The 12844-nt window shown below is 43.0% G+C and overlaps 1 long non-coding RNA gene across 3 annotated transcripts; it reads left to right on the top strand.

Moving 5' to 3' along the window:
• The first annotated feature begins 377 nt into the window (after positions 1-377).
• LOC307202824 lies at positions 378-2847 on the top strand. Of its 3 annotated transcripts, none has more exons than XR_013833021.1 (3): positions 378-814; positions 2298-2387; positions 2813-2847. It is a non-coding gene; the product is annotated as an uncharacterized lncRNA (long non-coding RNA). The 3 variants fall into 3 exon arrangements; XR_013833022.1 differs by lacking the exon at positions 378-814 and adding an exon at positions 934-1453; XR_013833023.1 differs by lacking the exon at positions 378-814 and adding an exon at positions 1896-1932.
• The last annotated feature ends 9997 nt before the right edge of the window (positions 2848-12844 follow it).

Genomic DNA, 12844 nt, shown 5'->3' on the forward strand with positions numbered 1-12844 from the left:
GATTCACTTTTTCCCTCCTAAAAAGTAGGGGGAAATGTGTGTGCATCTTATGCAGCGAATGCAGGCCGCACAGCTATCCCAGAAGCCAGAACAGCAAGAGGGATCGTTGTTTTCGTTGCGCAGCGATCCCTCTTGCTGTTCTGGCTTCTGGGATTCAGAATATTTTTTTTCATGTTTTCCTCCTCCAAAAACTAGGTGCGCCTTATGGTCTGGTGCGTCTTATAGCGCGAAAAATACGGTGTTTTAAACTTACACTGCAAGCTTTCAAAGGTTTTAATGTTTAAATTGAGAACAGAAAATATTAATAAAATGCTGAGCATGTTTACAGCTAGAAAAAAGAAGAAGCTGAGGCTGCTGAGGAGGCCGGATACTATCTCAGATGTGAGTCTTTGGGGGGGGGGGTCCTGCTCCCTGCCTGGCAGGTCTCTTCCATCTGGCCTAGTAGGGTGGGGCCCTGACTAACTGCAGCTATGAAAGTTGCTGCAGCTGAACACACATTTGAATTGCAGTATTGTTTAGCTGGTTTCGGTTTCGTTATGATTGACCCCATTGTCTAAAATGCTTTAAATTATTTTAAGTGGTTTTTACATTCAGGGTTTTTGTGGGATATGCCTGGGAAGAGAGGGGCTAGGGAGAGCAGAAGGGCCCAGTCGCAATGGTTCAGGGTAGGGGGCAGTGGGACAGGCTGGGTAAGGGGCACACAGAGCAGGCAGTGAGTGACTGTGCTATGTGCCAGACCCTCCTCCAACCTGGGGAACTGTGGTTGTCATATCAGTCAGCCTTCGGGTTTGCAGCTGCTGTTGTTGAATGCCAGGTCTGCTCTGAGTAATATCATATTGGTCCGAATATAAGCCGCACCTGCAAATAAGCCGCACCTTTAGAATTCGGGGGGGTGGGGGTGGGAGACAATCATTTTATTTGTATGCAGCCTTTCCATAGTTGAAACTATGCTCAAGGCGGCTTACAACATGACAAGATTGACATAATTACAAACATAACAGAAGTCATAAGCAATAAATAAAACACATCAAAAAGTACACAACCAAATGGAAACAATTTCCATGTAAATCATAAGATCTAAAACTAGAGATACAACAATAATATCAATAACAGCAACAAGCTCTCTCAACTCCCCATAAAAAATACTCCAGTCCAAGAATCTGTTCAGCAGCCTCAGTTTTTGTAGCTGGAGTCAGTCAGCACTCCACTCTCCCTGGACTGATGGGAAAGGGCCAGCAAGGCAGGATGCAGGTCTTCCAGGGCTCACAGCCAAGATGGTCTCATTTAAAACAACACAGAATCAAAAACAACTGAAAAGAGGAGCCCTTTCTGCTGAGCAGCAGCCGCAGTCCTTGTGAAGCCTGTCAGGCCCCGCCCCAAGCCAGGTGGAAAGAGGCAAGGGCAGGGCCCTTCAGGCCCCCAGCAGGTGGCCCTCAGCAGGCAATACCCAAATGTAAGCCACTCCCTTAAAATTCTGCAGGCACTCACACCTGTAAATGGCAAATGTAGAAGAAAATCCTACAGGTACTAGAGAGGACCTGCAAGTGCGTTAAACACTTGTTTGTAGCACCGTAAATGCAAATAAAAAATCACTACTGCACTGTAAAATATGGGGAAAGCAATGAATGACATTAGATTTAATTGCATAACAGTCTCAAGCTTGCAAATTGACAATAAAACAATTTTTTTGTTCCGTTTTACCTTGTGTCTGTTTCAGCAGCGATATCGTAAAAGCCAATTTTTGTAAGGTCACAAATTTAGGCCGCACTTTAACTTCTCACAGTCAGAATTTTGGAAAAAAGGGTGGCTTATATTCAGGCCAATACGATACTTGTTGCCTCCACTGCATCCTCACTTTGCCATCCAGTCGGAGCTCTTCTGGGCAGTGTTGGGCCCTTACAGTCCAGCCCAAAGGAGGTGGTAGAACTGATGGTAGCTCACTGTACACTTCTTTGCAAAGCATTTTGAGGAAATAATCACTTGCCTCCACCGGGATCGTGACTCCGCTATGATGGCAGATGAATCTCAAGGGGTGTCCAGAGCATTGTCTAGTCCTGTTGTGATGGATGAGTTTCAGTTAGTAAGGCTTGAGGGTGTGGTGTGGACAAGTCAGTATCTGGGGTTAGCTTTCAAATAAAATGCTTTTATAATGAAGGAATTAAAATGGTTATTTTGTTTGCTTTTTGTCTGACCAGACTAAAGTTGCTCATTATTTTCATGCTGAGTCAACAATATATGGCAGTTAAAAGAATTCTGGAGCAGGGCATGGGAGTAATGAAAAAATCTTATTTTCTCAGGTGGTTCTGTCATATAATAGTGAATTCTGTCCTTCTTGGTATAATGAAGACACCATTGATGATGTGCTCGTTTCTATCAATATGACACAAGTAAGCTGAGATCCCGTAATTGTCAGGATTGTGTCGGCTTACAACAAACCCTTTTAACCGTTGATTAAATCTATGATCGTGTAAGCAACTGGAGATTGCAGAGCTTTTTTAAAAAGAGAGAGAGAGATAAAAGCTGTGTAGAAACAAAGAGTGGAAAAACTATTTGTAACAGATCTCTGGTTGTTTACCCACTTTGTTCAGAATATTTTTAAAAAGCTAAACTACACCCTACACTTTGCAGTGCTTTGTGCACAAATGAGTTTTCAGTTCATTGCTTGCCTTGCTATTTTGAAATCAGTTCAAATCTGAAATGCAGGCTTTCGCAAAATGGTAATGGAGTGCAATTTCCATCTGAAACTTGTTTTTTTGCATTATTTTAATTTTTGCCATTTGTATTTTTTTTTCTTGTCTTTTTCAACCAACAGTCAACAAGAGAACACTAAAACACAAACTTCTTCTTTTTACAGAATCCTGGTATGTATCTAAGATAAAAGGCTCTTGCTTGAAGGTTAATTAATTGTGGCCATTAAACGTAAGTGGAAACATTCTAATGAGATAAAAGCAGGCTGCAGCATTGTTTTCCTACCTCACATTGCAGAATTGAAAGGAAATTGCCCAGCTAAATGATCTCATTTTCAACTCTGTTTGTTCTGATAATTTATTGAATGTTTTGCCTAGCTACAGGGAAAATGTAGGAAATCAATAGACATTACAGATGAAATTAAAAGGTCATATCTGGAAGACCACTTCTGGTATACTTGAATAGAAGGAGGGCTGTGGAAATCAAGGTTTGAATTTTTGCTCAGCCATGAACTTCGAACAGATAGCCTTTTGCATTTCCCACTGAGCATGGTTAACAGGACGGAAATTAAAAGAGCATGCTGGGAAGGGGGGCTTTTCCCTGACAAACAACTCAAAGCTTCTCTCTGGACACAGTTTTTTTTAAATGTAGGTCTAACTTGTATGGCATATTTCTATTTACAACTTAAGCAACTTTTAAAACTGACTCCTGACCCAACCTACCTCACAGAAATGTTCAAACAATCGATACAGGCCATTCCCATTTTGTTTTTCCTGTAAGAGGCATATGTTGGAATGGCATGAAGAGAATGAAAAGGGGAGGAGGCAAAGAAGCAGTTAAAAAGCACCAGCTTATGTTAAATGTCATTGGAAAAGGATGCTGTGGGATTTTTACAATGAAGGGCAGTACATTAATGTTTTAAACAAAATTGTAAAATATTTGTACAGATCCCCCAATAAAACTGAAATAAATAACATCCCATTGAACAAATTAAACATGTCACCCAGTCCTGGTGCCTGGTGATCACGCTATATGTGACACAAAATATGTCACTTCAAGTGCTATTTCCCTCCCACACTCTAAATAGCAGGTCCCAGGAAGACACAATCAGGATGGGGACCATGACACATATGGGGAAGCCCTTTCATCCCCTGTCATGGTCTAGAGGAAGTTATCCCTCCTGCCCATCCCCCACCAAGCAGCTATTAGCCCTAGAAGGAAAGCTAGCAATGAACTGAGGTCCAGCGATGAGGGCCTTCTGGCGGTTCCTTCACTGCGGGAAGCGAAGCTACAGGGAACCAGGCAGAGGGCCTTCTCAGTAGTGGCGCCCGCCCTGTGGAACGCCCTCCCATCAGATGTCAATGAAATAAACAACTATATGACATTTAGAAGACATCTGAAGGCAGCCCTGTTTAGGGAAGTTTTTAATGACGGATGTTTTAATGTATTTTTAATCTTTTGTTGGAAGCCGTCCAGAGTGGCTGGGGAAACCCAGCCAGATGGGCAGGGTAGAGATAAATTATTATTATTATTATTATTATTATTATTACTACTACTACTACTACTACTACTACTACTACTACACTGGCACCTGCCATTTAGAGTTGGGGTAGGGAGGAAGAATAATGAAACTTGGAAAGGATGGGCTCAGTGTCACAGGCCACAAGCTATAGTGGGGATTATCACATTGTGGACTTTCATGTTTCTCTTCTGAAGTACAGAGTGTGCCTACATTACCAGCTATTTTATTTGCATTTGGAAGAAGAGGTTCCTGGCAGGCCCCAAACCCACTTGGAAATGGACGAGTCACAAAATTGTTGATATATATGTGTAGCTTGTAAGGGCCATTTCAAACTATGTACAACCCCGGGTGTTTTCACCCAGGTTTATAGTAGCATTCAGGTAGCATGTGAGGAAGAGACCCCAAATCTGGAGGCAGTATGCTTCTGAATACCAGTTGCTATAAGATGCAGGAGAAAAGAGTGCTGTTGTGCTCAGTTCCTGCTTGCAGGCTTCCCATAGGCATTGGCTGGCCACTATGAGAATAGGATGCTGGAATAAATGGGCCATTGGCCTGATCCAGCAAGCTCTTATGTTCTTATGTGTATAGTAATACAACATGGAGTCATAGCAAATCATTACTCCCCAGCTTGGTGCATGTGCCCAAATTTTTGGGACATGAATATCCATTCAATGTTCATGGCAAGTAATCATAGCTGTCAACTTTCAGATTTGAAAATAAGGGATCAGCAGCCTCGAAAATAAGGGATCAGCAGCCTCGAAAATAAGGGATCAGCAGCCTCACCTGTCCCGGGGACAGCCTACGGGATATCTAACAATCTGGCATAGCAGCGGGAAGCAGCGGGAAATGGCGCTGGAATAAGGGAATTTCCCACAAAAAAGGGGTTGACAGCTATGGGCAAGTTCCACTGGATGACTGCTGTAGAAACTATGGGCTGACCTATAAACTATGAAGCAAATAGCTTCTTCTTATTTTCTCCCTCCTCATGTAGGGATGGACATAACCACTGAAGTCCATTGCATCTCAATTCTTGGAGATCTGTCCCATCCTGTTTCCAGGCAGATTTTAAAGCGCAAATTCATAAAAATCCATCCACAAACACTAATTATAAAGGTAAATTTTAAACAATTTATAAGGTGATCCAAAGGTTACACACTTTATCCATTCTGGCCCCCCCAAAAAATAAAAATAATTTACTTTTAAACCTTCTGAAATGATGTATCCAACCACTGCCAACCTGAGTAGCTAGGATACAAGGACTTTTGCTTGAATGAGCACACCTTGGCTGAACATAGAGCAAGTTACCTTGGGAGCAACAGGGCTTGATGACATGCCATCACTCCCAGAAAAACATGGCTGTCCCCAGGAATCCAAATAGCCTGGCCAGGGATCTTTCTTGATCCCTCTTCTGATTACTAAAATGCTAAGGATCCCAAAAAAATCAAGTTGATATTTTTGCTTGTCTTCATTTGTATCCTCCCCCTCCATGAACTAAAAAGGTAGCTCATAAATGCTAGCAAGTTTCTTCCACTCTCTGTCCACTTGGACCCAAACAGGCAGAAGGGAATGCTTGGCTTCCAGCAAAGATGGAGAAAATTGACTCCTGTGAGGATAATTCCTCTTCACTGAAACTGTTCAAATGTTCTAACTTCTAATTGCTTTCCTGAATGTAAATGGGTTGATTTCTCTACACTTGGGTACTATAAACTTAATGATGATGGACAAGTGAAGCTCATGAAACCACACATTAAACAGCATTCCGTGGTTTTTCCCTTTGCGTTTATTTGAATTCAAAAAAGTCAGGCTGTGAATGAACATGAGGAGTGAGTGTGGGTACAAGTTGCTTAAACCTCTACCCTCCTGTCATTTTTCTAGCTCAAAACCACCCTCCCCAAGCTGGTTTATCAATCACAGCTGGAAAGAGCCAAGAAAATGACATGGATCCCACATGTTTAATTCACCAAGCACCTGGCCAGGTTAAAAAAAATTGTCCAAGCATTTAACAGCATTTGATTAACTTTGCACTACCTCCCGTTGTGCTGTGTTTTATGTTATTTTTAATCATACTGTGTTTATAGGCTTCTATTTTTAGGCTGTTTTATTTTTATGACAATGTTGTTTCAAAGAACAAATTGTATGCTGCCTTATGGACCACACCATTGGAAGGTGGGGGCAAAAATATTTAAAGGCTACAATATTACGTGCGCACTTACCTGGAAGGGAATGTTGTTGAACTTCTGAGTAGACATGCAAAGAATTACACTGGAAATGAATAATCAAATTAATACACGTGTGAACTGACTCCACCAAAAAGTGTTATGTGATGACTCGTTTGCATGTGAATAGATATGAAAGCAACCTGGTCTTATATCTGTGATGCCCAGATATATCTGTGACACATGAAAATCATCACTTGACCTGCAGCAATATAGACACCCAGTCAGATAGAGAGAAGCCAGTAGCACAAACTGAAAAGGCATTTGAGCATCCAGGTCATGCTGTTGAGAGTTAGGACCTACAGAGATTGCAACCCCTGGGCCAGGTGCCACCAGGTGGTTAACATCCTCACCCCAAGGACCTCACAATCCACCAAATATGCCACACTACTGTGAGCGCCAAACAAACCACAAGCTGTAATCAAGGTTTGTCTTGGCTTACAAAATAAACCATGAGTCTGAGTATGGACAGCATGCTAAGACAAACCATGGCTTAGATCAGGGGTCAGCAACCTTTTCCAGCCGTGGGCCAGTCCACCGTCCCTCAGACCATGTGGTGGGCCAGACTATATTGGGGGGGGGAATGAACAAATTCCTATGCCCCACAAATAACCCAGAGATGCATTTTAAATAAAAGGACACATTCTACTCATGTAAAAACACATTGATTCCCAGACCGTCTGTGGGCCGGATTGAGAAGGCAATTGGGCCGCATCCGGCCCCCGGGCCTTAGTTTTCCTACCTCTGGCTTAGATCACAGAAGTGCAGCAAGAGCTGCCCAGAGGAGGAGGCAAGTGGCCATGATCTGTCTGGAAGCCCACATGCTCATACATTTGTACTAAACCATGGTTTGCTTATTGTTAGGCGTGAACGGAGTCACTGTGTTCAATGTGGCTTTCTCCCATGGAAGTCTGCATTGATTGAAGTCCTTCAGTTGTTGTGATTAATTGATCTTTGCTTACTCTATTGAATCAAATTCTATGTGGAGAAGGATTAGGAAGAGGTTTCTTCAACACTTCTTCCCATGATCAATTACTCAGTAACAAAAGGTTTCCACCCATGCATCTTTTCATTCTGAAACGTAACAAATTGTTTTAACCACCTCTCTCTCAATCTCTCTCTCTCTCTCTCTCTGTGTGTGTGTGTGTGTGTTATGTTAAATATGGTTATTTCCCCAGATAATCAGTTTAAATTCATCATTAATCGTCCTCAAGAAATGGGAATAAATCAATTTCTCTTTTTATTGTATTTTTCATTAATTTTAGGTGATCTGTTGTGTGTGTATGATGTGTGAATAACAACTCTGTAAAAATCTGTTGGTCATTAAAAAAACCAAATATTAGGGAAATGAATAACCATTCATTGCAGATAAAGTAATAAAATGAAAACTATATTTCCAGCAGATTGGAGACCCAGGTTTGCTCAAAATCCACATTCTATGGTTCAGAAATGCGTTCCAGTAGTATGAAAGTCCTCTTTGGTATCCACAGTATTGCCTAATCAAATACAGTAAAATGCTTTCACACAAGGGATCTCAAATGAAGATTTACCAACATGAAGCAGAGAAGAAGACAGCTGTGTTTTTATTGTGGTTATAATGATCCAATTTCATGACCACATTATAGCCTAACTTTCTATAAAGGGAACGGAAGAGTCCTCGTGTGGAGTCTGCAATCATTCAAAAAGAACATCCGCTGATTCAAGTGTGGAAGTGAGGATAATGTCAAGGGGGGAGATAAATGATGGGAGCAAACCAGAAATGGCAGGAGAGACTAACAGTTATGGAGCAGAGTGAAGAGAATGGAACTCAGAGTAATCAGCAATACGTAGGGATCTACACATTGGTAATGGACAGAGGTGTGATTGGGGCGGATGTCCAGGGTCCCATTTTGCAGAATATGCAAGAGCTCCCTCCAGCGCAGCAGGGCTGGCTTGCCACTCTGAAAGTAAGTGAAGTAATGCACATTGCTATATAATAAGAAGGGAGCATAATAAGACCATGAAGTCCAATGTTTAAAATGGCCTAACTGCTTCACTGGCAATGAGAAGTACTACAGTAGCAGGAGAGCTAGGCAGATTTCAGAGGAAGGAAACCGAAAGTCAATGGTAGGGCTTTAACGTGGTAGTTAAGGATGATAAGGAAGCATTTGAATGGCCATATAAATATAACAATCAATAAAGGAGAGGAAGGAGTTGATGGAACTGAACCCAAGGGAGAAATGATTAGAGATATACACTAGAAGTCAAATCAGGGCCCTTCACTGCTGTGTAAACATGGGTATAGTTGGTTTCCAAGTGATCGAAAAGAGGATCAGAAAAGGGTGTCGACCTAACCTGGAACATCAAGGAGGAACTTGATAAGCTTGTGACCCTGTACCCAAACTTAACCATACAGTAATTTGGTACCAGGTGCTGGAGAGACATTGTTGGCGTGGTTGCCCAGACCCGGTTGCCATTAATAGAGCCAGAAAGAAGGCAAACCACGCAGTTGCACAAAAAGTGCAACAGTTGAGAGGCTGTGTGATACGTCACCCTGCCATCACCTTTGAGCAGGAGGCCTTGTTTCACGGTGATGGGGTGCACCTTTCCGATGCTGGCAATGATATCTGCTTGAATGACATTTCAGAATGCATCAGGGATTGGTTGCAGGTGTGAGGGTATTGGTGGTGAGCCATTTGGTGTCGAGTGGCGGTTAAGCATTGGGTAAACTTTTGTTTGGATGGAAGGGAGGTTGTAGCCTTCACCTGCCCCTCCTCAGTAAGGGTATCCTGTTAAAGGGATCCGGGGCCTCCGGCCATGTCACAACCACAACGGAGACTCCTTGGGGGGATCCCTATTTGATGTATGGTAAGTCATAGAGCTCCTCCTATTGGTGGTTTACCCTATCGTGTTTTTAATCTTCTGTTGGGAGCTGCCCAGAGTGGCTGGGAAATAATAAATCACTATTATTATTATTATTATTATTATTATTATTATTATTATTATTGTTATTATTATTATTATTTAGACTCCCTGCAGACAGGTGGGAGTCAAGATATAGCCTGGCTTCATCCAATGCCTAAGCCAAACTGCTCATATCTGCAAACAATAAAGTTGTAGCCTATCTGAACACATAAACCAATATAATTGTGCCCATGTAATTTATTGTCCATAGGGGAACTGTGGGTCACGGGGCCTTGGCACGCAAGTGCACGACAGGGACACACACATTTCATATTGTCTGTTTGTGGTAACTAGTTGTTTAATGAAGGGTCACCATGAATATTTTCCCTTGATAAAGATTCTGTTGTAATATGCTGATCCTTGCAGGTGTCATGTAGGTGTGTATTTGTGTACACAGGAACACAGAATGCTGTCTGACCATTGGCCCATCTAGTTCAGTGTTGTCTACACTGATGGGCAGCAGCTGTCCAGGCTTATTGAGGTAGGGGACATTCCTAGCTCAGCTGGAGATGCCAGGGATGGAACCTGGGATCTTTACCCAAATATAGTGTTCGACTGTCCACTTGCTGGTGCAGGTTAGCACCGGTGTTAGAGAGAAAGGCCCATTTCCACAGCCCATAGGATACATGGGGTCCTTCTAGACAGACAGCACCTAGCTATCAAGATCAGCACAAGATATAGCTCGATAGCTATAGTTATAGTCTTGCTCCATTTGGGAGCCCAGCACCTAATCCTGTCTTTTTTGGCTACCATGCATTAGAACATAGGAATGGGCTGTAGGCACCTACTTATTTAGTTTGTTCCATACAGATTATAAAAAGTAATTGGCCAGCATTTTTCTGTTGTTCTTAAAAATAATAATACTAACAGAGCTTTTCTTGAGAACAGAATATGAGACAAGCTAATCTAAACTCAGTCCTTTGACTTCCATTCAGCCATGGCATTGTGAATATTTCATACGAACACGCAAGAATAGATGTGTGCCTCTTTCCTCCCGTGCCCCAGCCCATCTCTTCTTGCTTAACCACTATTTCAGCCAAGCTTGCGCTGATTCTGCTTTCCTGTCCTTCATCCAGCTCTTCCATTAGCCACAATGAGAAAGAACTGCATCCTGAGGTTATTGGCATGCTCGGTTTCTAAGACACACTGTGTGGTTAACTGCAGGAAGATGACTACAGCTGACACAATGGGGGGGGCGGGGGGCGGAAGACTCAGATGAATGTCTATATAAAAACCACAAGCCTAGCATAGAAATCACAAAATGGTTTAAAATTACTGGGTCAGTTTCTTCTAACAGATGCGGAGGACGTATATTTAAAGTCTGGCATCCTGATCCTGAACACATTACAGGGAAAGAAGTCCAATTTGTTTCATCTGGCCTAAATTCCACAAACACATTGCAACCCAGAGGTCCATGTGTGCAGCTGGGAGCTATTGCTTAAGCTCAGATTACATGCAGCCCTGCCAAATCTTGACTTGCCTTTCAGACTGTGGCAGAGTGCATGCAAGAGTACCATGGACAGAAAAGGGTTAGTCATTGTAGGAGGAGCCATAGACCTTCCAGAAGCAGGGTGGGAGAGAGAGACCTCCATGTTGTTTGTGCCACTGATGAGATGGTTGCCTTGTTTGATAAGATGGTTCCATTTATTCAGGGCTGGCCTGCCCATGAGGTGGGCTGAAGCAGCTGCCTTGGGGGGCAGAATGCCATGGGGCAGGACACACACCCCATGGGCAAAGTTGATGCACAGTGGTGGCAGCTTCCAGGGATATCTCACCAGAAGCTGCTGCTGCCATTTCAACCCAGTGAGCGAGGCTACGGCTGGGGGACAGGAGAGTGGCACCTTCCTGTTTTGCCTCAGACAGCAAAACAGGGTGGGCCACCCCTGCATTTAATTATTTAAAGAATGTATAAACCACCCGTTGCTTGAAAATATTGTGGTGGTGTACAAAAAAGGAAATGGAAACAAACTACCAAGTTGAAACTGCAAAAATACAACAAATCCATTTATATAACTGACAAGTATAATATACTGACAAGTATAACCCGACAAGAATAATACCCAGCAGCAATGCTACCCCGAAAAAGCCGGGCTGAACCAAAGAACTCTGAAGCTGACACCTGAAAGAACAAATGGTTGGTGTCGTTCTAATTTCCAGGGGCGTGTTTTCCAAATTGTGGGTGACATTGCACTAAAAAGCTGTGCCCCAGATATTTGTTAAATGAACACCCACATGTATGGCCCTCACATGACGATCTACTTGATGATCTAAGGGTTCAAGCAGGACGAGCAAAGAAAAGGCACTATCTTAGGTAAACAGTCCTGGACTATTTAGGCCTTTATACAACCGCAGTACAGTGGTACCTCAGGTTACATACGCTTCAGGTTACATACACTTCAGGTTACAGACTCCACTAGTCTTACCTCGGGTTAAGAACTTTGCCTCGGGTTAAGAACTTTGCTTCAGGATGAGAAAAGAAATCATGCTCTGGTGGCGCGGCAGCAGCAGAAGGCGCCATTAGCTAAAGTGGTGCTTCAGGTTAAGAACAGTTTCAGGCTAAGAACGGACCTCCAGAACGAATTAAGTATTTAACCCGAGGTACCACTGTAAAACCTTACAGTTGCCCAGTATTTAACTGGGAGACAGTGCAGATCCCTTAACAGCAACCTCACTGTTGCTCCTAACAGCAGCCTAGCTTCTGCCCCAGCTGCTGGACCAACCTTAAGAGAAGCCCTCTAAGCCTCAACTGTGTTTTGTCTTAAAACAAACCATTAAGTTCAATGACACATCCATGCCATATATTTAAAACACTCTTGTACCACTTTAATAGTCATGGAGAAGCCTAGAATGAGTACCGTAGTTTGTTAAGAATCCCGAACCTACAGAGTTACAGTTCTCTGCATTCTTGACAAGTGGTCCAAGAGTGCTTTAAATGTATGGGACCCAACAGCATCTATTCTTACCCGAAGCCTGAGAACACCTCTTGACTATTATAGCACAAACAAGGAGATTAAAACCCAATTTTGCTGCTCATCGGAGGTGGCTGTTGGAGTGCAGAAGATGTAACCTAGGTGTGACAATACCCAATATCACATCCTTGTACTCTAGGTCCACGTTGTCATTGTCCAACTTGTCCCAAGTACCACCAAACAGATAACTGACAAGAGAGATTGGTGGGTGCCTGGAATGTGCTCTTTCCTTCCAGTAAGGGGGATTGAGGTGTTTCCACCAATGCAGCTGCAGACATGCAGCCAGCTGTTGTGCATTATAATACTTTATCCCAGCTATATCTGCCTTATACCAGGTCAGATCTAGCCCAGTTTTGTCCACTCTGACTATCAACAGCTCTCCAATGCCTTAGGCAGGCATAGCCAACTCGGCCCTCCAAATGTTTTGAGACTACAATTCCCATCACCCCCTGACCACTGGTCCTGTTAGCTAGGGACGATGGGAGTTGTAGTCCCAAAACATCTGG

This window comes from Podarcis cretensis (assembly GCF_951804945.1).
Source record: "Podarcis cretensis genome assembly, chromosome: 1".
Classification (NCBI taxonomy): Eukaryota; Metazoa; Chordata; class Lepidosauria; order Squamata; family Lacertidae; genus Podarcis; species Podarcis cretensis.